At 43.7% G+C, this 21,615-nt stretch overlaps 1 protein-coding gene across 5 annotated transcripts in view; it reads left to right on the top strand.

Moving 5' to 3' along the window:
• Window positions 1-21,615, top strand: part of RPS6KA5 (ribosomal protein S6 kinase A5) — a 195,537-nt gene that overhangs the window by 24,898 nt on the left and 149,024 nt on the right. The window lies entirely within an intron of this gene.

Raw genomic sequence — 21,615 nt, 5'->3', positions numbered from 1 at the left:
CACTGTGTTGTGCACTCTAAATTAAATCAATTATGCCTTAATTAAAAAATGTAAATAAATAAATATCCATCTTATTAAAAATTTTTTTTAAAGATTTGTGAGCAGACCACTTCGATCTTGAGGCTGGTCCTGAGACTTCTATGCTTTAACTCAGTTGTGATCACTGTTAGCAGTGGTATGAGTTCGGTGGGTGTTTTACCTGTATGTTCTGTTAAACCGCCAGCGACCCTGTATGTGCCGCAGACTGAGAGGAGACCAGGGTTAGGGGCTTCGCGCTAGCTCACATGTCTTGCAGGTGGCAAAACTGGCTGTGAACCTAGATATTTGCACTCCAGCAACTGCCCTGCCTAAATCTTTGTGTCTTTATGACTGATTTTTCACCCTGCCTGAGAAGAGCGTGCCTTGATGTACTCATTTCTTTATTTCCCATCGTGGGGGTGGAAGGACAAGGGCGATGATGGTGAGGGTTGTTTTCAGGAACTGTTGGATTCTGTAGTTGTTAAAGAGGCCAGTTTTAAAAGCACGGGTCTTTTTCTGGGGTGTGTGGAGAGCAGACACTCGTGAACCTGCCCGCTAGTGCTATCTGATCTTACTATTTTGTGATGTTGGGTTCGTATCTGGTTTTCTTTTTTTAATGTATGTATCATTTGTTTATTTGCCTACTTAGCTGTGCCAGGTCTTAGTTGAGGCATGAGGGATCTCTGTCTTCCTTGTGGCGTGAAGGGTCTTCAGTGCAGCGTGTGGGCCTTTAGCCGAGCCGCGCGCACTCTGGCATGCCGCGTGTTGGCGCTCCTGCCCCCACTGGGACCGCACCCCGGCTCCCTGCACTGGGAGTGTGGGGTCTCAGCCCCTCGACCACTAGGAAGCCCCCATGTCTGTCTTTTTCAAGAAGTTGTTAACTGCTGCTGCTGCTAAGTCACTTCAGTCGTGTCCGACTCTGTGTGACCCCATAGACGTCAGCCCATGAGGCTCCCCCGTCCCTGGGATTCTCCAGGCAAGAGCACTGGAGTGGGTTGCCATTTCCTTCTCCAGTGCAGGAAAGTGAAAAGTGAGAGTGAAGTCGCTCAGCCGTGTCCGACTCTACGCGACCCCATGGACTGCAGCCCACCAGTCTCCTCCGTCCATGGGATTTTCCAGGCAAGAGTACTGGAGTGGGTTGCCATTGCCTTCTCCGAAGTTGTTACTAGTTCAGTTGAAACCTTATGTAACCATTATCCTGAATGTAGTTTTTGTCATCCCAGTTGTGTTTTTATACTTTTACAATGTAAGCATATGTGCATAAATTACAGTGCATAATAATATTTTGCGTGTCTTTCTCTTTACGTGTGTGGTGCGGTCAGTCTCTGTCGTGTCCAACTCATTGTGATCCCGCGGGCCATAGCCCACCAGGCTCCTCTGTCCATGGGATTTTCCCAGCAAGAATGCTGGAGTGGGTTGCCGTTTCCTCTTCGAGGGATCTCTTTACATAAATACGACATCATATAATATACACATCCTTAGCAAACATATGCAGGCCTATTATGTGTATCCTTCATTGCTGCATTAAAAGTGAGAGTTGTTTGTATGGCCATCTATAACTTTTATCAATTTATTTTTGTTACTCTATGATGTTCCACTGTATGATTGTATCATAATGTCTTTATTCATTGTCCTGTTAATGGATATTCAGCGTTTTAATTTTTTCTGTCATGCAGCGATCTTGTCTGTGGCATTGTTTATGTGTCCACTTACATATGTGCAAGAGTTTCTCTATAGTGTATACCTAGGAATAGAATCACTGCTCTGTGGGTCTGCACAGCTTTTCTTTTATTCAGTGTTGCCAAACTGCTTTCCAGATTGATTGTACTGGCTCATAGTCCCACCAGCAGGACGCGAGAGTTCACTTTACTTGTCGCCTCTTGGTTTTACATTTTTAAATTGATTTGATGGGGGTAAAATAGTCTCTCTTTTTGCAGTGTCATTTCCCTGAATACTGATAGGCTTAATAGAATTCTTGAAAAATGTAAATAAAAATGAGGCAAAACAAAAATATATAAGATTTGTTGACCATTTGGTTTCCCTCTTTTGTGAAACTGCCCTGTCATTTACCACCTTACTTAAAATTTTTTTTTTTAATTGGATTGCTTTTCTTTGTTTGAAAGGAGCCCATTTCCTGTGATTACATGCTCTGTGTCCCTAACTTCTTAGACAGCATTTTGGATATAATTTAACCCTTTTAAAAATGACTGAACAACATTATTGTGCTGTTTAGATAGCAGTGCAGAAGGTATGTGAGACTGTTGGTGATCTGGTCTTCAGTGGCTGGACTGCTGTGCCTTTTAGAATTACTGTTTACTTTTGTAAGCACTTTCTTTTTCTTCCCTCGCTTCTTTTCTTCTCTTGTTTCCCTTCTTGATGCTTCCAGTGCATTTCGTGGCTCCTCTGCTGTCTGGTTTTAGATAAAATTATCTGGGTGAGGTTCCAAGAATTGTGTTGTCTTTGGGAAGTGAATGTGCTGTGATGAGCTGCTTTCTTCATATCTGGGGAGGCCCCTGAGGTTAGTCCCAGTTGTATGTGGGCTTGGACTTGGACTCTGGGTGAGTGCATGTGCTGAACAGTGACTTCTGGGTTAGTGTGAGCAAGGCTCTGTCTTAGCAGAAATGATAAGCTTTTGAGACTGGCATGTATTACTGTAAATCCACATGAAAAAATTATCTTTTAAAATTCTAGATTACAACTTTTCAGAGTAAAATTTTTTTTCTCTTTTGGGTTTCTCAGTGTTGCTAGAACAGTATGGAAATCTTTCAGACGTTTATGTGTTTGGTTGGGCCTCTACTCCAGTACTTTTGCCTAGAAAATCCCATGGATGGAGGAGCCTGGTAGGCTGCAGTCCATGGGGTCGCTAAGAGTCGGACACGACTGAGCAACTTCACTTTCACTTTTCACTTTCATGCACTGGAGAAGGAAATGGCAACCCACTCCAGTGTTCTTGCCTGGAGAATCCCAGGGACGGGGAAGCCTGGTGGGCTGCCGTCTATGGGGTTGCACAGAGTTGGACACGACTGAAGCGACTTAGCAGTAGCAGCCACTGTGCTTAACATTGCTTGTTAAGGTTTTAATGTTCCCACTGGCTAGTCTGAAACATTTTTTTATTCCCCTGTTGCTTTGGCATTAAAATTCTATGAGGACAGAGATTCTGTCTGTTCCTCACAATTGAATCTGATCACCTAGAGTAGTCTGGAACATGATAGATACTCAGATATTTGAGGGAATGCACAGTGGAGTGAATTCCACTGTCTTTATTTTTTTAGTAGCAAGCCCAGTTAGTTGACTTAAAAAGATTAATAAGATTATTTTATATTTGTTTCAATTACTTTCTTTCTGCCTCAAATTATCTGCCTGTTTTTGTCTTTTCTGGGTTTTTTTTTTTTTTTTTTGTACTGTGTTAAAGGATGAATCTGATCCCTGTGTGGTTAAAAAAATTATTTAAACTATGGAATAGACTAGAAAATGTAAAAGTGTATGTAAAGTATCAGGAATAATGCTACAACAGTGATCCGAGAATCTCTCTGTCTTTCTATCACAGATACTGGGTTGGCCAAAAAGTCTGTTTGGGTTTTCATAAGATGTTGCAGAAAAAACCTGAAGGAACATTTTGGCCAACTCAATACAGTATCTTCCCCAAGGTCACAAGTCTGGTAGTTCATGTGGTTGAGATTAGAAAACAGGTCTTTTTAGCTCAGGAGCACTTGCTTTACTTGAAACTTCTCAGTACTTTCCCTTCATATTTGCTTGTACTACTTCTCTTTTTTAAATTGAAGTACAGTTGCTTTACACTGTTGTGATAGGTTCAGGTGTACAGCATAGGATTCAGTCATTTTTACAGTTTATGTTCCTTCATAGGTGACTCTGAGATACTAGGACATACTTCCCTGTGCTCTGCGGTGTATCCTCACTGCGTATCTGCTTTATACACAGTAGTCTGTATCTGTTCGTGTTGGTGTTGTTTAGTCACTAAGTCACGTCTGACTCGTCGAGACCTCATGGACTTAGCCCACAGCTCCTCTGACCACGGGATGTCCCAGGCAAGGGTTCTGGAGGGGTTGCCGTGTCCTTCCCCTGGGCGCCTTCCTGACCGGGGTCAAGTCTGTGTCTCCCTCGTTGGCAGGCGGATTTTTTGCTGCTGAGCCACCAGGGAAGCCCGTATCAGTTAATCCCATACCCTTAATGTGTCCCTCCTTCCTTCCCTTGCTCCTTCGGTGACGGCGAGTTTGTTTTCCTCATCTGTAGAGTCTGTTTCTGTTTTGTGTGGTAGTTCTTTATTTTTTTTTGTTTTGTGTGGTAGTTCTTTAATGTGGAAGGGACATTTTTGTTAAAACTCGCTCAGTTCTGCAGGCCCCATGGCAGCCCGTGGAAGCTGTCCCATGTGTTTCGGCTAGACGTAATCTCTCCTTCCTCTGACGTCCCCACATTTCGACAGCGGTGCATTTTACTGGGTGTTATGGTTCTTCTTTGGCAAAGTTTACTCTGTTAGATAATAAGCTTTGGGGGAGTTGTTTTCTTCGTCTTGGTTTTAGCATGAGAAGACTGGTTCCCAGGTCCTCTTATAATAACTGGTAAGAGAAGACTCAGCGTCAGTGGTTTAAGTAAAGAAGGTTGAAAAGAAGACAGCATGTGGCGAGGCCTCCCCGCGCCCCTGGGCGTCCAGGCTCCTGCTGGCTGCTCCGCTGGCCTCAGCGTGTGACCTCTGTGCTCTGTGCTGACGTCGACCGTCCAGACTCAGACAGGAATGTGGGGCAAGAGGAAGAGACTTTCCGTCTGCGAGGTGTTTGCTTCCTATGTAGGATTTGAAATCCTCCTCAGGAGACATTTTTGTGTGTTTTTGGCTTTGGCTATGCAGCGTCACGTGGCCATCCTTTTGCAAGGGCGGCTGTGAAATGGAATATGTATTCTCAGCCTCTCAAGACAAGGGAAATGGTGATTGAGAATGGTGGTGAGTAGACCTGTATATAGTATCTGCCATAAAGAGGACTTGATGAATACTCTTTATTTAATTTGAAAAATTTTATCAAAAGTAATCCATGTATGTACTTAGTCAGATAATACTACAAAGTAAGATCCGCAGCCCCTGACCCTCGTCTGCAGTTCCATCTCTAGTTTCTGCTTTCTTCTATTGTAACATGGTCTGCCAATTGAGAAATGGCACTGTGCAGCTCTTCAGTCGGCAGTTTTAGACCTCCTTTATTTATTTGTTCACCTGTTTAACAGGCTTCCCTGGCGGCTCAGGTGGTAAAGAATCTGCCTGCAATGCAGGAGACCCGCATTCTATCCCTGGGTCAGGAAGATCCCCTGGATAAGGAAATGACAGCCCGCTCCAGTATTCTTACCTAAAGAATCCCATGGACAGAGGAGCCTTGTGGGCTGCAGTCCATGGGTTAGCAAAGAGTCGGACCCGACTAAGCGACCAACACTTTCATTTTCACTTAATGAAGTTACAGTTCTGGTTGAATCCATATTCAGTCTTTAATTGCTGTCTAAATATTCATAGCTGAGCCAAGTATTTGTTTTTTGTTTTTGTTTCCTTCTTTGTATAAATTTTTTCCCCAGAGTTAAATTACCTCAGTCTTTCCATTCAGTTACTTTTCTTTGAGTCTCTAAGTGCCCCCACCTGTTTTAGCAGCTCTGTGAATTCCTTTTCCGTGTGATTTTCTGTAGATGAGACAACCCTTTTTCCTGGAGACTTTTCTTCTGAGCCCTCTGTCCTTATCCATGTGGACTAGTTACTCTCAGCTACTGTGTGATTGTCGTTGTGGGACTTGCCTTCACTGTCATCTTGAGACTGATGTGCTTAATCCTTTTTTTCCCTAGATCTTGTGGCTTTACCTTAAAGATTTTTTTGATCTTCAGATGTCTTGATTATGTTCTCATATGTGTGATAGCATTACTTGTTTACCTTACTGTTTGGGAGCATGTTTTTATTTTGGAAGACTAGGATGTAGGAGCACTTGCACTCTCTTGAATTTGGAAATCAGTAGATGACTTCCTTCCAGTGACTCTTAGCAGCGGTTAGTGCCCATTGTGCACTTCCTGTCTGTGTTGTTTAGTTGCTCGGTCGTGTCTGACTCTTTTGAGACTTCATGGACTGTAGCCTGCCAGGCTCCTCTGTCCATGGAATTCTCCAGGCAGGAATACTGGAGTGGGCTGCCATTTCCTTCTCCAGGGAATATTTGTGACCCGGGAGAACGAACCTGCATCTCCTGCATTGCAGGTGGATTCTGTACCACTGAGCCGCCAGGGAAACCCTGCGTGGCATCATTCTAAGTGGTATACATTCATGTCTTGTTTAATCTGTACAGTATCTCATTTGAACCAAACACTGCGTTTCCTAAGGATTTTGAATTTTTTTAACCCTTTTTATCCCCAGAGCAGATCCTGTAGGGCCAGTACTGTTAATGTCCTCACTTTACAGATGTAGGTACAGGGGTACAGAGAGAGAAGTTAGGCAGCTTGTCTGAGAATGCACAGCTGGAGATGGTGCCTGGATTCTAACCTACACAGTGAAATTCTAGGCCACTGCTGTTCTAGGTAGCTCTATGCAGTGCCTATGTGTAATTAGAACTGGTTAGATATTTGTAGAATAAACATTTTAAAGTACACTCTGGGTTTTCATATTTTAAATTAAAATGTATTTTAAAAGATATACTTTCTTGCTTAGCTGTTGACTACTTCTTTTCTTTGTGAAATTTTAATATTTTTTATTTTCCCATTATTTTCAGAGACAATTTCAATATAATAAATGAGGACAGCTTCATAAAGTGGAAACCTACTTTTTAAAAGCTAGTATGTTTTAGCCATATTTTAATGGTTATAGAAAATGGAAGGCAATAATAAAGCAAATAATGGGAAAACAAAATTGAATTTTTTATGTCATTTCCCATGAGGAACATATGGGTGTTCAATTTTTTATTCTTGTAATATTCCTTTAAAAGGTCCTCTTACAGGCATACAACAAAGAACAAGTAAGTCTTTTCTACGGTTAATCTTTCACTATGGATGTCCTTGAATTTTTAAAAAATGATTATGCTTATCAGTGTACTGTTGTTCAGATACTGTAGCTACTTTAAAACTTGCCCTTTTATCTTCCAGGTGTATAAGCCAAGTTAGAGAGCTGTGATAAGTACAAGTTAGACACATACCCTACTTTGTATTTACCACCCCATCAGCTGTGCTGATGTTTTCATGCTAAGACAGAAGGTAAATTAACAACATCTAAATATATATTTGAACTTCCCTGATGGCTCAGCCTTGTAAAAAATCCACCTGCAGTGTGGGAGACCTGATTTACAGAAACATCTGAGTATATAAACATAAGCCTAAGTGTGCACATATTTGTTGTTCCTTTTATTAATAAAAATCCAGGCTTTCCTTGTGGCTCAGATGGTAATCTGCCTGCAGTGTGCCAGACCAGATTTGATCCCTGGGTCAGGAAGACCCCCTGGAAAAGGGAATGGCTACCCACCCCAGTATTTTTGCCTGAAGAATTCCATGGACAGAGGAGCATGATGGGCTACAGTCCATGGGGTTGCAAAGAGTCAAACATGATTGAGTGACTAACACTTTTACTTACTAAAATCCGGGCCGATTCTGTTCATAAGGGTATTATGGACACAGTCATCTTCCATAATTTAAAGTTGGCAATAACTTGCTTTGGCCACAGCTAAGTTTGTTTGATGAGAGCTCTAATTAAGGCATTTTAGTTGCTGTCATTTAGCCAACTAAAATATTGCATATATTTGACAGATCTTATTTAGATTTACTACCTGTTATTTGAATTTCATTAGAATGTGATTTCTTTGATTTTAATATTGAGTCAATCTAGTTTTCACATGCTAAGAAGTACATTTGCTTATTGCAGTTAGCAGAAATATTTAGGAATATTTCAGGTTTAAGATGAAGCTTCTGTTACACAGATTTCTGGTTCTCCTCTGGCACAAGGTAGGTCCATTTGTGCTTGGGTAGAATCATTTGACTAGTTTTGGCCAACAAAATTGATCAGCGGTTCCGTGTAAGGCATTTAACTTGTGCATTTAACTGCCAGTGTGACGCCCTTCAAATTCTTTATCCCTCTGTTTCCTCAGCTCTTGGTACTTTGGACAGTGGTTTCTCTGTGATGCTGGGCACTGTAATAAAGAAGAGGTGGAACAGAACCCTGGGCGACCCACAATGGCCATGCAGGAGAAGTGAGAAACTGTTGTTTTCAGCCACTAGGGTGATACGTTGCTGTGATATAATTTAGATGATTGAGTGATAAAATTTACTTTAGGGAAAGTCTTACCTCAGAAAATTTTAAGACTGTGAAGCAGCAAATAATCCATCACTTTTTAAGATAGGGTAGTGGCATTTAACTTTCCATTGCCTGTCAGGTGGAGGTGGGGTTGAAGGGTTTTAAACTTACGTAACATCCTCTGAGAGACTTGCAGACCAAGCTGGAAACTTTGTTTGCCTTGAGGATTTTTTGTTGTTTTTTTTGGAAACTCCAGAAATGATACTTTTAACAGTGAACAAGAATAGATATTCTCTGTCTGGTAATGACAGTTGCCTGATTCCAAATCTCCATATACCCCCCCTCCACCCCTGCCAACCCCCATATCAGCAAGAAGCTCAAATAGAACCACCTGTGACTGCACCTCCAACTTTGCTGGGAGGTGGAGAAGCTGTCATCCTCAGGCTGGAAGAAGCAGCGCGTCCCAGTGGAGTGCCTGTTGCCGCAGTCCCGAGGGGATGGAGTGGGGGAAGGCCATCTGGAGAGACTCTTGAAAGAGAAAGACAGAGGAACAGAGAACAGACAAAACACAGGCCACAGGTAGCCCTCAGAAAGAGAAGGTGTCAACAGCATGTGCAAAAATACTGCTTTGCACCGAGACTTGATAGGCCCTGGCTCTGGCTTAGGAAAAGGGCTTGAAAGTGAGCAGGATCAGAAGGGCAGTGTTAAAGAAGCTTTGCTTCTAGAGGAGAATAAATATGGAAAGGTTAGTCACCTTGGGAATGTGGCCAGGGAAGAGAAAAAAGAAACGGAGAAAATTACAGATCTTGCGGAAGCAAAAGTTGCCCACAGTCCCTCCCCATCAGCCACGAAACAGAGTGATCCTCACTAAGGTGACTGAGGAAACCTGTACCTCACATGCACAGGAGCAGAAAAAAGGAATACAGAGCTTCTGTGAAAATAAAACAGAATGCAAATTCATGTTCCAGGTGGTGCAGAGTCTCCCCTGAATCCACATTATGCAGAAGGAAAGCTGGAATGAGTGCTCCCAACTGAGGAAATATCTTTAGAAAAGCAGCAGGGGGACTCCCCGGTGGTCCAGTGGCTACCATTCCTGCTTCCACTGCATGGGGCCAGCTTCAGCCCCTGACTGGGGGAACTAAGATCCCACATGCCGCACAGCATAGCCAAAAAAAAGAAGCCTTGGTAATGTTGAAAAAATACCTTGAATCAAATATTCAAAAATTAAGAAAGAAATGGACCAGAAAACAGGATGAAGTGCAGTGAGAGTTGATTGAACTCAGGGGGAAAAATGAAGAAAAAGACAGAATCATGTCAGAAATGAAGACTAAATAACCAAGTCCTGAAGGAAGAATAGATCAAAATGAAAATTTATTAAGTATTAAAGAAAAGCAAGGAAGCAAATTTTTTCCAGTTAGATACAGAAAGAAAAAGAGGCCTGAGGGAAAGTAGTTGACGTGAAAGACAAAGTTGTCACGTGTACAACTGGCGTTCTTAAAGATAAAACTAAACCATCTAAGAAATATAATTCCAAAAATAAAAGCAGACTTGAGTCTACACGTGGAAATGACCACTGGGTACTGGGAAAAACTAATCAGCTCTGAGACATATCCTAGTAATGCTATTACACTTTAAAGAGACATGCTCAGAGCTTCCGTCCAAAAGATGAACTAAATCGTACAATGGCAGGAGTATTAGCTGCTGTCAGGCTTCTCAAAAGTGGCATCAGGGCAGCACTGGAGCGACTTTTTTCACTTTTAAAGGAGCTTAAGGAAAGAAGGTGTGAGTCAAGAATTATATTCAGCTTTAAGATTAAAACTACAGAAAAGTTTTGAGTATTCAGGAACTCAGAAAGTACCTTACATAGGAAGTCTTCCTGAGGAATGTGCTGGACAGTGAGTTTCATCTAAAGAGGTGGAAAAAGCTCTGAATAATGAGCACTTAATATTTAGTTACAGAGCTCAGACTGAATAAAAAATGGGAGCCACGGATAGAATGGTTTGTAAGCCTTAAATTATATTGTTTATGTAACTACTTGTAATTTATATTGCATAAGTAGGCTTAGACCATAAGTATGTATACATGTTTGTTCCCAATTTTAGATTCGATTTCAATTTTACTTGCGGTCACAGTAAAAATACAGTTCTTTGAGCTGTAGCAGAACTCAGAACCCCTCACACCGTGGAAACATTCTCCAATCCCAGCCTTTACTTCCAGTCGTAAAAGGTGGTAGGAAAGTGGTATAGGACCTGATTCCTTAAATTTCTTAGCCTCTTTTCTGCTTCAGCTGCCACCAGGTATCCTGTAGTTGCTGACATCCTGATACTTTTTGGAGGACACAGGGAGGTGAGTTCTCAGGTTGTTTGAGGACAGGTGGCTTAGTGATGGCATGTCAATCATCTGGGGACATGGGCATTGTTGATGTGCTTCCCATTCCATCCGTTCAACGCTGTAACATTTGGGTTTCATCATTCAGAGTTAGATCGTTACTCTTGTACTTCCTGTAAATTGACTGTATGCTTTTTAGTTCATTTGTGGTGACTTAAACTAGCTTTTGAACTGTGGTGTTAGAGAAGACTCATGAGAGTCCCTTGGACTGCAAGGAGATCCAACCAGTCCATTCTAAAGGAAATCAGTCCTGAATATTCACTGGAAGGACTGATGCTGAAGCTGAAGCTTCAATACTTTGGCCACCTGTTGTGAAGAACAGACTCGTTGGAAAAGACCCTGAGGCTGGGAAAGATTGAAGGCGGGAGGAGAAGGGGACAACAGAGGATAAGATGGTTGGATGGCATCACTGACTCAATGGACATGAGTTTGAGCAAGCTTCGGGAGTTGGTGATGGACAGGGAGGCCTGGCATGGTGCAGTCCATGGGGTCGCAAAGAGATGGACACGACTGAGCGACTGAACTGACTGACTGAAACTAGTGAATAAGAAATAAGCTCAAATAATTTCACACACAAATAATTCTTGCAGTCGGAGATTGTAAGGAAATGATCATACACCAGTTGAATGAAGAATCCCTGACAATATTTTGAAACACACATGTCACAGATGTGTAAAACATGTCTTTGTACAGTATAAGTTCTTATACAATGCAAGTATTTGCATAGCAGATTTAAGTATGTGTGTGCATAGCTATATATAAAATGATATAAGCATTTATTTCCTAGTTCTGTCCATGAAAGAGCCTAGAAGGCAAGATATGCTGAGCACAACTGACACCCAGTCTTGGTTTCTAATACCATTTCCCATTAAAAGGAATCAAGGCCAATTAAGAGAAAGCAAGGAAGTGCTTAGAAAGGAAAGAGAGAAAATGAAGGAGTTCTGTCTGAAGGGTAAAGAAGCCAGCCTGAAGCTGTTTCCACTGACCAAATGTGGGTCAACAGGGCAAGAATGAATTTTAACTCATTGAAAAAAAGGTAATCCATGAAGAGTCTGGTGATAGATAGGAAGAAGGGAGGATTCTTCTCAGTCTGGTGCTGACTGATAAGTGTGGAAGGAGTGGAAGGGTGAAAAATTATTATTTTGTAATGACGATAGTATACAGGTCAGGAAGCAACAGTTAGAACTGGACATGGAACAGACTGGTTCCAAATAGGATAAGGAGTACGTCAAGGCTGTATATTGTCACCCTGCTTATTTAACTTATATGCAGAGTTCATCATGAGAAACGCTGGGCTGGAAGAAGCACAAGCTGGAATCAAGATGGCCAGGAGAAATATCAATAACTTCAGATATGCAGATGACACCATCCTTATGGCAGAAAGTAAAGAAGAACTAAAGAGCCTCTTGATGAAAGTGAAAGAGGAGAGTGAAAAAGTTGGCTTAAAGCTCAACATTCAGAAAACGAAGATCATGGCATCCGGTCCCATCACTTCACGGCAGATAGATGGGGAAACGGTGTCAGACTTTATTTTTCTGGGCTCCAAAATCACTGCAGATGGTGATTGCAGCCATGAAATTAAAAGACGCTTGCTCCTTAGAACAAAAGCTAAGACCAACCTAGACAGCATATTAAAAAACAGAGACATTACTTTGCCAACAAAGGTCCGTCTAGTCAAGGCTATGGTTTTTCCAGTAGTCATGTATGGATGTGAGAGTTGGACCATAAAGAAAGCTGAGTGCCAACGAATTGATGCTTTTGAACTGTGGTGTTGGAGAAGACTCTTGAGAGTCCCTTGGACTGCAAGGAGATCCAACCTGTCCATCCTAAAGGAGATCAGTCCTGGGTGTTCATTGGAGGGACTGATGTTGAAGCTGAAACCCCAATATTTTGGCCACCTGATGCAAAGAGTTGACTCACTTGAAAAGACCCTGATGCTGGGAAAGATTGAGGGCAGCAGGAGAAGGGGACGACAGAGGATGAGATGGTTGGATGGCATCACTGACTCGATGGACGTGGGTTTAAGCAAGCTCCAGGAGCTGGTGATGGACAGGGAGGCCTGGCGTGCTGCCCTCCATGGGGTTGCAAAGAGCAGACACGACTAAGCGGCTGAGCTGAACTGAACTGAGGGCACCTTAATGCCCCAACCGGTGCCTGCATAATGGAGGAGCTGGCAGCTCCTTGACTAAGGGAGCACACGAACGTCACCAATGAGCAGCCGGCTGACCTCACGTCTTCCGGTCGTGACACCTGAGAAGCACACATGATTTAAGTAGTGTTCTAGTTGTCACACAGGACTTGAATCATGAGGAACTGTTAGTCAAACAGAAGGTTCTACTTAAACAAACACCTCTGTTCTTCAAAAAACATCAGTTATAAAAGACAAAGGTTGAGGACATCTTCAAGATTAAAGATTAAATGAGATTAAAAGAGATAAATACAATATGTGATTATAAACTGGACTTTGTATGCAAGAAAAAAATGCTATTAAAGGATGTGTTAGGGTTCTCCAAGAAACAGAGCCAATAGAGTATGTATACACAGAGAAAGAGATTTATCATAAGCAATTGGCTCATGTGACGTGGAGGCAAATCTAAAGTCCACAGGGTAGGCCAGCAGGCTTGACATCCAGAAGAGGCTCTGTTCCGATCAGAGAATTCTCTCTTCCTTACGGGAGGCTGGTCTGTTTTGTTCTATTTGGGCTTTCAATTGATTGAATAAGACCCATCCACATTATGGAGGGCAGTCTGCTTTACTCAAAGCCCATAGATTGAAATGTTAATCAAAAACATCTTCATAGAGACACCCAGAATAACGTCCGAATGGCCAAATATCTGGACATCAGTATGCATCTCCTTAAACCATACTTAAACCCCAAATAAAAACAATAGCAAGGTCATACTTGCAGCTACTATTTTACAACTATCCTGTGTACGATGCAAAACACAATCAACCTTTCCTTAGAAGAGGATTCACAGTTCCTGAGTGGTGTTTATTCTACTCCTTGTCACCCTGTAACTTAAATACTGTGAAATAAATTTAATACATCATGTGATATAAAGGGGTTAAGAGGGAAGAGAATAAAGATACTTGTTTTATACACACACACTTCCCCACAAACATATTATTAGTAGGGGAACAAAACAAGGAAGAAATAGCATATTACTAATCACAGAACAAAACAAGACTGACGATTACAGTCTTCGTTTCTGTAGCTGGTCACGTGGCCTCATCACCACTGCCTTCAGCCATGTCCCAGAAAGGAGTCGCAGTGCTTTTGTGGCTGTCTGTATGGCACAGAGCCGTCTAAAGCAGGCCCGAGTCTCGTCTTCTCTGTCTGCCGGTCTTAGGGGCTCCTCGTGGGCCACTGCTGCAGGCTGAGAGAGGGGGCGGTGGAGCAGGAGGGGCTCGGGCGTGTGAGCCGCCTCCGCACAGAGCGGAGCTGCGCCTTCAGCACCTGCTCAGTCCCAGTCACACGCTTGTCACTTCCTTCTGATGATGGAGTGTTGCCGTGCGCTCGTAACTTTATGGAGAACAAACTGCTTTACCCAGAGTTCACCGATTTAAACAGTAATCTTATCCCACAGCACCATCACAGACAGACTTAGAAGAGTGTTTGACTTAATATCTGGGCACTCTGTGGTCCAGGCAAGTTGACACGTAAAATTAGCCATCACAAAGGACATCAAAACGGTTGACACATCAGAAAAGGGACCATGCGTGCATGCTCAGTCACTCAGTCATGTCTGACTCTTTTATGACCCTATGGACTCACTGCAGCCCGACAGGCTACCCTGTTCGTGGGCTTCTCCAGGCAAGAATACTGGAATGGAGAGCCATTTCCTCCTCCAGCGGATCTTCCCAACCCAGGTATTGAACCCATGTCTCCGACGTTAGTAGGTGATCTTTACCCCTGAGCCATCTGGGAAGCCCAAATGGACTGTAGATTATTTTATCAATATCAAACTTTCTGAATTTGATAACTATACTGAGGTTACTTAAGAGAATTTTTAGGAAAAGCACTCTGAACTACTAGGGTTTCCCTGGTGGCTCAGACAGTAAAGAATCTGCCTACAGTACGGGTGACCTGAGTTTTATCCTTGGGTTTGGAAGATCCCTTGGAGGAGGGCATGGCAACCCGCTCCAGTATTCTTGCCTGGAGAATCTGGTGGACAGAGGAGCCTGGTGGGCCACAGCCCATGGGGGTCACAGAGAGTCGGACATGAGTGAGCGACTAACACTTATACTTTTCATTCTGAACTGCTAAAGGGTAGGATGCATGATGTGTGCAAACGACTCTGAAGTAGATTATAAGTAATGTGTGTGTGTGTATGAATGTATGAGTAAGACAGAAGATAAATGTAGCAGAATGTTAAAAATTAATGATTACGAATATGGGAATTGGCTGTTTTTGCAGCTTTGGATTTTGAAACCACTTTAAAATAAAAAGAAAAATTTAAATGATAGGGTACATTATTAAGAGGCACAGACAATCTGTACCTTTTTCATGGCAACGTAATTGTGCTCATAATTGCTCACCTTGGCATCAGGAAAATGGGATACCCACTTCATCTTTGAAACAAAAAGAGGGGACGCAGGGGCGCACCTGCTCTCGAGCTGTGGTGTCTATGAGTCCCTCTAGAGCCCTCCGGGACCTCTCTTCCACATCACAGAAGTGGGGTCAGAGCATGGCTGCGTAGAAGAAAACACAGTGAAAGCTGAAATGGAGAGAGGCTGGGCCAAGGCAGGATGACTTTAGTTTCTTTGATCTCCAGCATTCATGGCATTAAATTAGATAGTTCATCATGAATTAAAATTAACATTTTTAGACGGTGGGATTGTGCTTGAAAAACGAGTTGGCAGCAGCCCTGTGAAAGTTTATAGCTGTAAGCACAGATTCCTGCAGTCTGATACGTGATTCACGGCTGCCGCATTTTAAGTGCTAATGGAAACGAGATTGGCACTCTTAGCATGTAGTCTGGAAAATAGAAAAAGGAAAGGGTGTTGATAAAGTCCTTTCTCACAATAGAATTAAATGCAGAGATGACAGTAGACGTCGTCAAAGATGCAGAAGCTTGATACAGCCAGCAGAAACAAGACCGGGAGCCGACTGTGGCTCAGATCATGAGCTCCTTATCCCCAAATTCAGACTGAAATTGAAGAAGGTAGGGGAAACCATTAGATCATTCAGGTATGACCTAAATCAAATCCCTTACGATTATACAGTGGAAGTGAGAAATAGATTCAGGGTATTAGATCTGATAGAGTGCCAGAAGAACTATGGACGGAGGTTCATGACATTGTACAGGAGGCAGGGATCAAGACCATCCCCAAGAAAAAGAAATGCAAAAAGGGAAAATGGCTGTCTGAGGAGGCCTTACAAATAGCTGTGAAGAGAAGAGAAGCTAAAGGCAAAGGAGAAAAGGAAAGATAAACCCATTTGAATACAGAGTTCCAGAGAATAGCAAGGAGAGATAAGAAAGCCTTCCTCAGTGATCAGTGCAAAGCAATAGAGGAAAACAATAGAATGGGAAGGACTAGAGATCACGTCAAGAAAATTAGAGATACCAAGGGAACATTTCATGCAAAGATGGGCACAATAAAGGACAGAAATGGCATGGACCTAACAGAAGCAGAAGATACTAAGAAGAGGTGGCAAGAATACACAGAAGAACTATACAAAAAAGATCTTCATGACCCAGATAATCATGATGGTGTGATTATTCACCTAGAGCCAGACATCCTGGAATGTGAAGTCAAGTGAGCCTTAGGAAGCATCACTACAAACAAAGCTAATGGAGGTGATAGAATTCAGCTGAGCTGTTTCAAATCCTAAAAGATGATGCTGTGAAAGTGCTGCACTCAGTATGCCAACAAATTTGGAAAACTCAGCAGTGGCCACAGGACTGGAAAAGGTCAGTTTTCATTCCAATTCCAAAGAAAGGCAATGCCACAGAATGGTCAAACTACCGCACAATTGCACTCATCTCACACGCTAGTAAAGTAATGCTAAAAATTCACCAAGCCAGGTTTCAACAGTACATGAACCATGAACTTCCAGATGTTCAAGCTGGATTTAGAAAAGGCAGAGGAACCAGAGATCAAATTGCCAACATCTGTTGCATCATCGAAAAAGCAAGAGAGTTCCAGAAAAACATCTCTTTCTGCTTTATTGACTACACCAAAGCCTTTGACTGTGTGGATCACAATAAACTGTGGAAAATTCTTGAAGTGATGAGAACACCCGACCACCTGACCTGCCTCCTGAGAAATCTGTATGCAGGTCAAGAAGCAACGGTTAGAACTGGACATGGAACAACAGACTGGTTCCAAATCGGGAAAGGAGTATGTCAAGGCTGTATATTGTCACCCTACTTATTTAACTTGTATGCAAAGTACATCATGAGAAATGCTGGGCTGGATGAAGCACAAGCTGAAATCAAGATTGCCGGGAGAAATATCAATAACCTCAGATATGCAGATGACACCACCCTTACGGCAGAAAGTGAAGAAGAACTAAAGAGCCTCTTGATGAAAGTGAGAGAGGAGAGTGAAAAAGTTGGCTTAAAGCTCAACATTGAGAAAACGAAGATCATGGCATCCAGTCCCATCACTTCATGGCAAATAGGTGGGGAAACAGTGGCAGACTTTATTTGATTCCAAATATTGGTTTGGAATATTGGTTCCAAATATTTGGTTCCAATTTATTGTTCCAAAATCACTGCAGATGGTGACTGCAGCCATGGAATTAAAAGACGCTTACTCCTTGGAAGGAAAATTGTGACCAACCTAGACAGCATATTCAAAAGCAGAGACATTACTTTGTCAACAAAGGTCTGTCTAGTCAAGGCTATGGTTTTTCCAGTGGTCATGTATGGATGTGAGAGTTGGACTGTGAAGAAAGCTGAGCACCAAAGAATTGATGCTTTTGAACTGTGGTGTTGGAGAAGACTCTTGAGAGTCCCTTGGACTGCAAGGAGATCCAACCAGTCCATCCTAAAGGAGATCAGTCCTGGGTGTTCTTTGGAAGGATTGATGCTAAAGCTGAAACTCCAGTACTCTGGCCACCGGATGCTAAGAGCTGACTCATTAGAAGAGACCCTGAGGCTGGGAAAGATTGAGGGCAGCAGGAGAAGGGGACGACAGAGGGTGAGATGGCTGGATGGCATCACTGACTCAGTGGATGTGCGTTTGGGTGGACTCCAGGAGTTGGTGGTGGACAGGGAGGCCTGGCGTGCTGCGGTGCACGGGGTCTGCAGGTCCCCACACAGGGCATGTTCTCCGCCTTCTGGTAGGCTGTGTGCTGCCCTTCCGTGCCTGGCCTCCGCGGACGTTGAGCTGGGGAGGTGCTCCCTCAGGCTCTTCTCCCTGCTTCTTTCTACCCTGCTGTTGCTGGCACCCTGGGCTGCTCCACCTGTCCGAGTGGCCCCCCGGACCCTGTGCTCCTTGATTTCAGAGTGGGTCTGCTCGCCAGGGCTTTGTACAGGATCGGCTCCAAGTAAGCCTTCAGAGTGTTTCTTCAGTTAGCAGACTGTGAGATCCCCTGGAGCAGGGCATGGCAACCCACTCCAGTGTTCTTGCCTGAAGCATCCCATGGACAGAAGAGCCTGGCATGGGGTCACAAAGAGCCGGACACGACTGAAGCGACTTAGGACGCACAGTCTCATAGAGAACGGCGCCTACGTGACAGCCTTGAATAAGCAAGGAGAAGAGACAGGTCTTGCGGCCGCAGTGGACACCAGCGCCCCTGGTATGGCAGTGAGTGCCCTGAGGTCGCCTTCTGGTCGGGCCCTCCAGGGCTGTGAGTCCGGGTGTTAACCGGCACTGAGGGGTTCAGAGTGGAGGAAGCCGCTTGATAAGAAACAAGGGACCAGATCTGCTGGTTTTGTTCCTGATGAGGAAGGAGGGAGAAAAGGAGAGAAGTCAGAAAGCTGATGTGAGACCAGGAAACGGGTGAGATGACAGCCTCCCGAGGGGTGGAGGGTGGGATCCAGGGTGTTCCCGCTTCCAGTTCCCTGTCTGTTGCTGCCATGCTTGCTGCCCTCTGCCTTCCCCAAAGTCTTCGCTCAAGTCTCTTGCGCTGAGGAAGGCTTTTTGCATGTGTTTGGATTTTGTTTTTGTCTTCCGTTCCCTGGTGGCTCAGATGGTAAAGCATCTGCCCACAATGCGGGAGACCTGGGTTCAGTCCCTGGGTCGGGAAGATCTTCTGGAGAAGGAAATGGCAACCCACTCCTGTATTCTTGCCTGGAAAATCCCATGGATGTAGGAGCCTGGTGGGCTGCAGTCCATGGGGTCTCAAAGAATCAGACACGACTGAGCGACTTCACTTTCACTTTTGTCTCTTATAAAATGCAGAGAAGGACCCAAACCGTGCTTGGTTGGTTGCAGTACAGAACCGTGATGACCCTCAGTGCCTTGGAGGGAGCTGAGGGTGTCTGCTGAGGACCTCATGGAGCCCTGGGCTGGGGGGGCGTCTGACTTGCACAGGCTGAGGGTCTGCAGGACTCGGGCCCGTCAGTCTAGATTCTCTTGGGAGCTGGCTCCCTGCTGGTAACAGGGATCCACCATATCAGCAAAAGAGCAGAAATGAACACAAAATGTGGCTAGCTAGTATTAGGATGGTGGGATTACAGTCGTCCCATCCCTGAGCCTTTTTCTGTCACAGGTCCTAATAAAAGAAAAGTTTTAAAAAGAGGAAGGTGCCCACGATGTCGTGATGTGATCTTGCTCACACTGGCACTTGGAAATTAGAGATTAGTGTTGATGTGTTTACTACTGAAGGTGCTGGAAAGGGGAAGCTGAAACTAATTATTGAGGAATAGGGAATTGGGCCAGGTCTGAAACTCCTTTCTTTACCAAAAACAGGAACTTTTTCATTAACTTGTTAGTTTTTGTTTCTCTCTCTCTTTTAAATTGATGAGTTAATGTCTCAAGAAAAAAAAAATCAGTTAAGTATCTGAAAATTGGCAAAGTTTTGTGTTGACTGTGTTTAAAAGTTGTAGAAGTTGATAGTATTCTGTAGATCATAGATTTATAATAAATTATAGCTTCATTCTTTGTTTCATCTGCAATAGACTAGAAATTTCTCTGCTTACTTTTGCATTCACAAGTAAATCTCAACGTTGTTTTTTATAATTGTTCTCTTTTCTTCTGAAATGAGAAAAAGTTGGAAAACCATTGACAGGGGCATGGTATACTACTGCTGTGTCTTGTATGTATGGCTGTTAATTAAGTGTTCCTTGTTGGGGCAGATAGGATTCAAGGTTGGGTCATCATGCTGCTGTGTGTTTTCTTCATTCTTCAATTTCGTGCACCTAGTTGTGGTTTTAATCACAGAAGGTGATGTAAACCCCGCTGACATTTTACCAGCTTACAGCGGGCAATACAAATCAACAAGTGCGTGGAATACCTCTGTGTCCTTAATTAGTGCATTTTTCTTTTTGGGTTAAAGGTATCAAATGAGGATTGGTTTGCTTGGGGGAGCATGGAGTTAGGAAAAAGGGGGAAGGTGGTGTGTTCTAATAGCTGAAGACAGAAAAGCTCAAGAGTGCAGCACAGCCAGCCTGAGGATAGGGAGTTCCTTCCTTGGGAACCTGGTGTTCCAAGCTGTTGAGTAGTTTCTTCACAGGAAAATGCTAGAGACCACTGCCCGATCGGGCACCGTTTTTTAGTTTTCATTTTGTCCAGTCTCTTTTTTCAGTCTGTCTTTGTTGTCCATTCTTTAAATATTTTAGTCCTTTTGATTGTCGTGTGCTGTGTTCAGTTGTGCCCAACTGTTTTGCCACCCTATGGACTACAGCTTGCCAGGCTCTGCCCGTGGGATCTTCCCAGCAAGAATACTGGGGTGGCTTGCCGTTTCGTCCTCCAGGGGATCTTCCTGACCCGGGGACTGAACCTGCCTCTCTCACATATCCTGCTTTGCAGGTGGACTCTTTCCCTCTGAGCCAGTGGAGAAGCCTTCAGATCCTTCTCCCTTGCTGTAGAGCTCACTTCATTGTCCGTTGTGTGTTTTAGCTGATTTCTGAGGCGTTTGACTCTTGTTTCAGGGCACTGCTTCTCTGGCAGAGACCATCTGCGCCCATTAGAAAGGCTATACAGAATCCTTTTTCCAGCCACAGGGCCTGAACACGCCCTTGTCTTCACCTCTGTCCTTCGGTCCTTCTCTCTGGCCCTTTCTAACCAGCATCCCATTGTTTATCACTTTCTGAGGGATCTGCTCCCTAAAACACCTCCCAGCCTTTCTCGTATTCCCTTTGTCCTTGGGCTTTCTAGTTCATCTGCCTTCCAAGCTGGAAAAAAGTTTCATAGGATTCTTTCCCATTTCCTCAATTCCTTCCCTTTAATCTCCATTTCTTGAAAACTATCTGTATCCATTACTTTTCAGGATATTATTTTGTTTTCCCACCCCCACCTTTGTACCTTGACCTCCCTGTGTAGATTGGAGGCTCGATTTATTTAATTTATTCATACAACTTTCATTTATTCATACAGCGGGAACTCAGGATCACAGGGAAGAGATTCGTTGGGCTGGGTATTTGGGATGCGGGAGGTGCTGGGAAGTGTGGAACTTTCTAGAACTCTCAGGGAAGACTGTTGTCCCAGCCTCTGTGTGTGTGCTTCAACCCAGAAGCTCTCTGACTCCCAGGCCCTGTTGTTTAGGGGTCTTCATGGACGTTTCTGTACAGGCATGCTGGATTGAATAATGGCCGTTGGTGATTAACTCACTGTCCAGCCCCACTCCTCTCCCCTGGGGTGGGAAAGCGGGCAGAGGGGGTAGGTCGAGAGTCCCTGGTGTCTGGCACCGCCCCCTCCCTCAGTAACTTACAAGAGACTCTTATCACTCTCAGGAGATTCCTAAGCTTTTAGGACTAAGACCAAATATATATATTTATCAGTGTATCACAGAGTGACTACCCCGATGATCAGTTTTCAGTTGACATTTGTCTTTCCTTGGATTCTACACA

The sequence above is a fragment of the Bubalus kerabau genome, chromosome 10 (genome assembly GCF_029407905.1).
Source record: "Bubalus kerabau isolate K-KA32 ecotype Philippines breed swamp buffalo chromosome 10, PCC_UOA_SB_1v2, whole genome shotgun sequence".
Lineage (NCBI taxonomy): Eukaryota > Metazoa > Chordata > Mammalia > Artiodactyla > Bovidae > Bubalus > Bubalus kerabau.
Note: the sequence above shows the minus strand (reverse complement) of the source record. Positions and strands in the feature narration are given on the sequence as shown.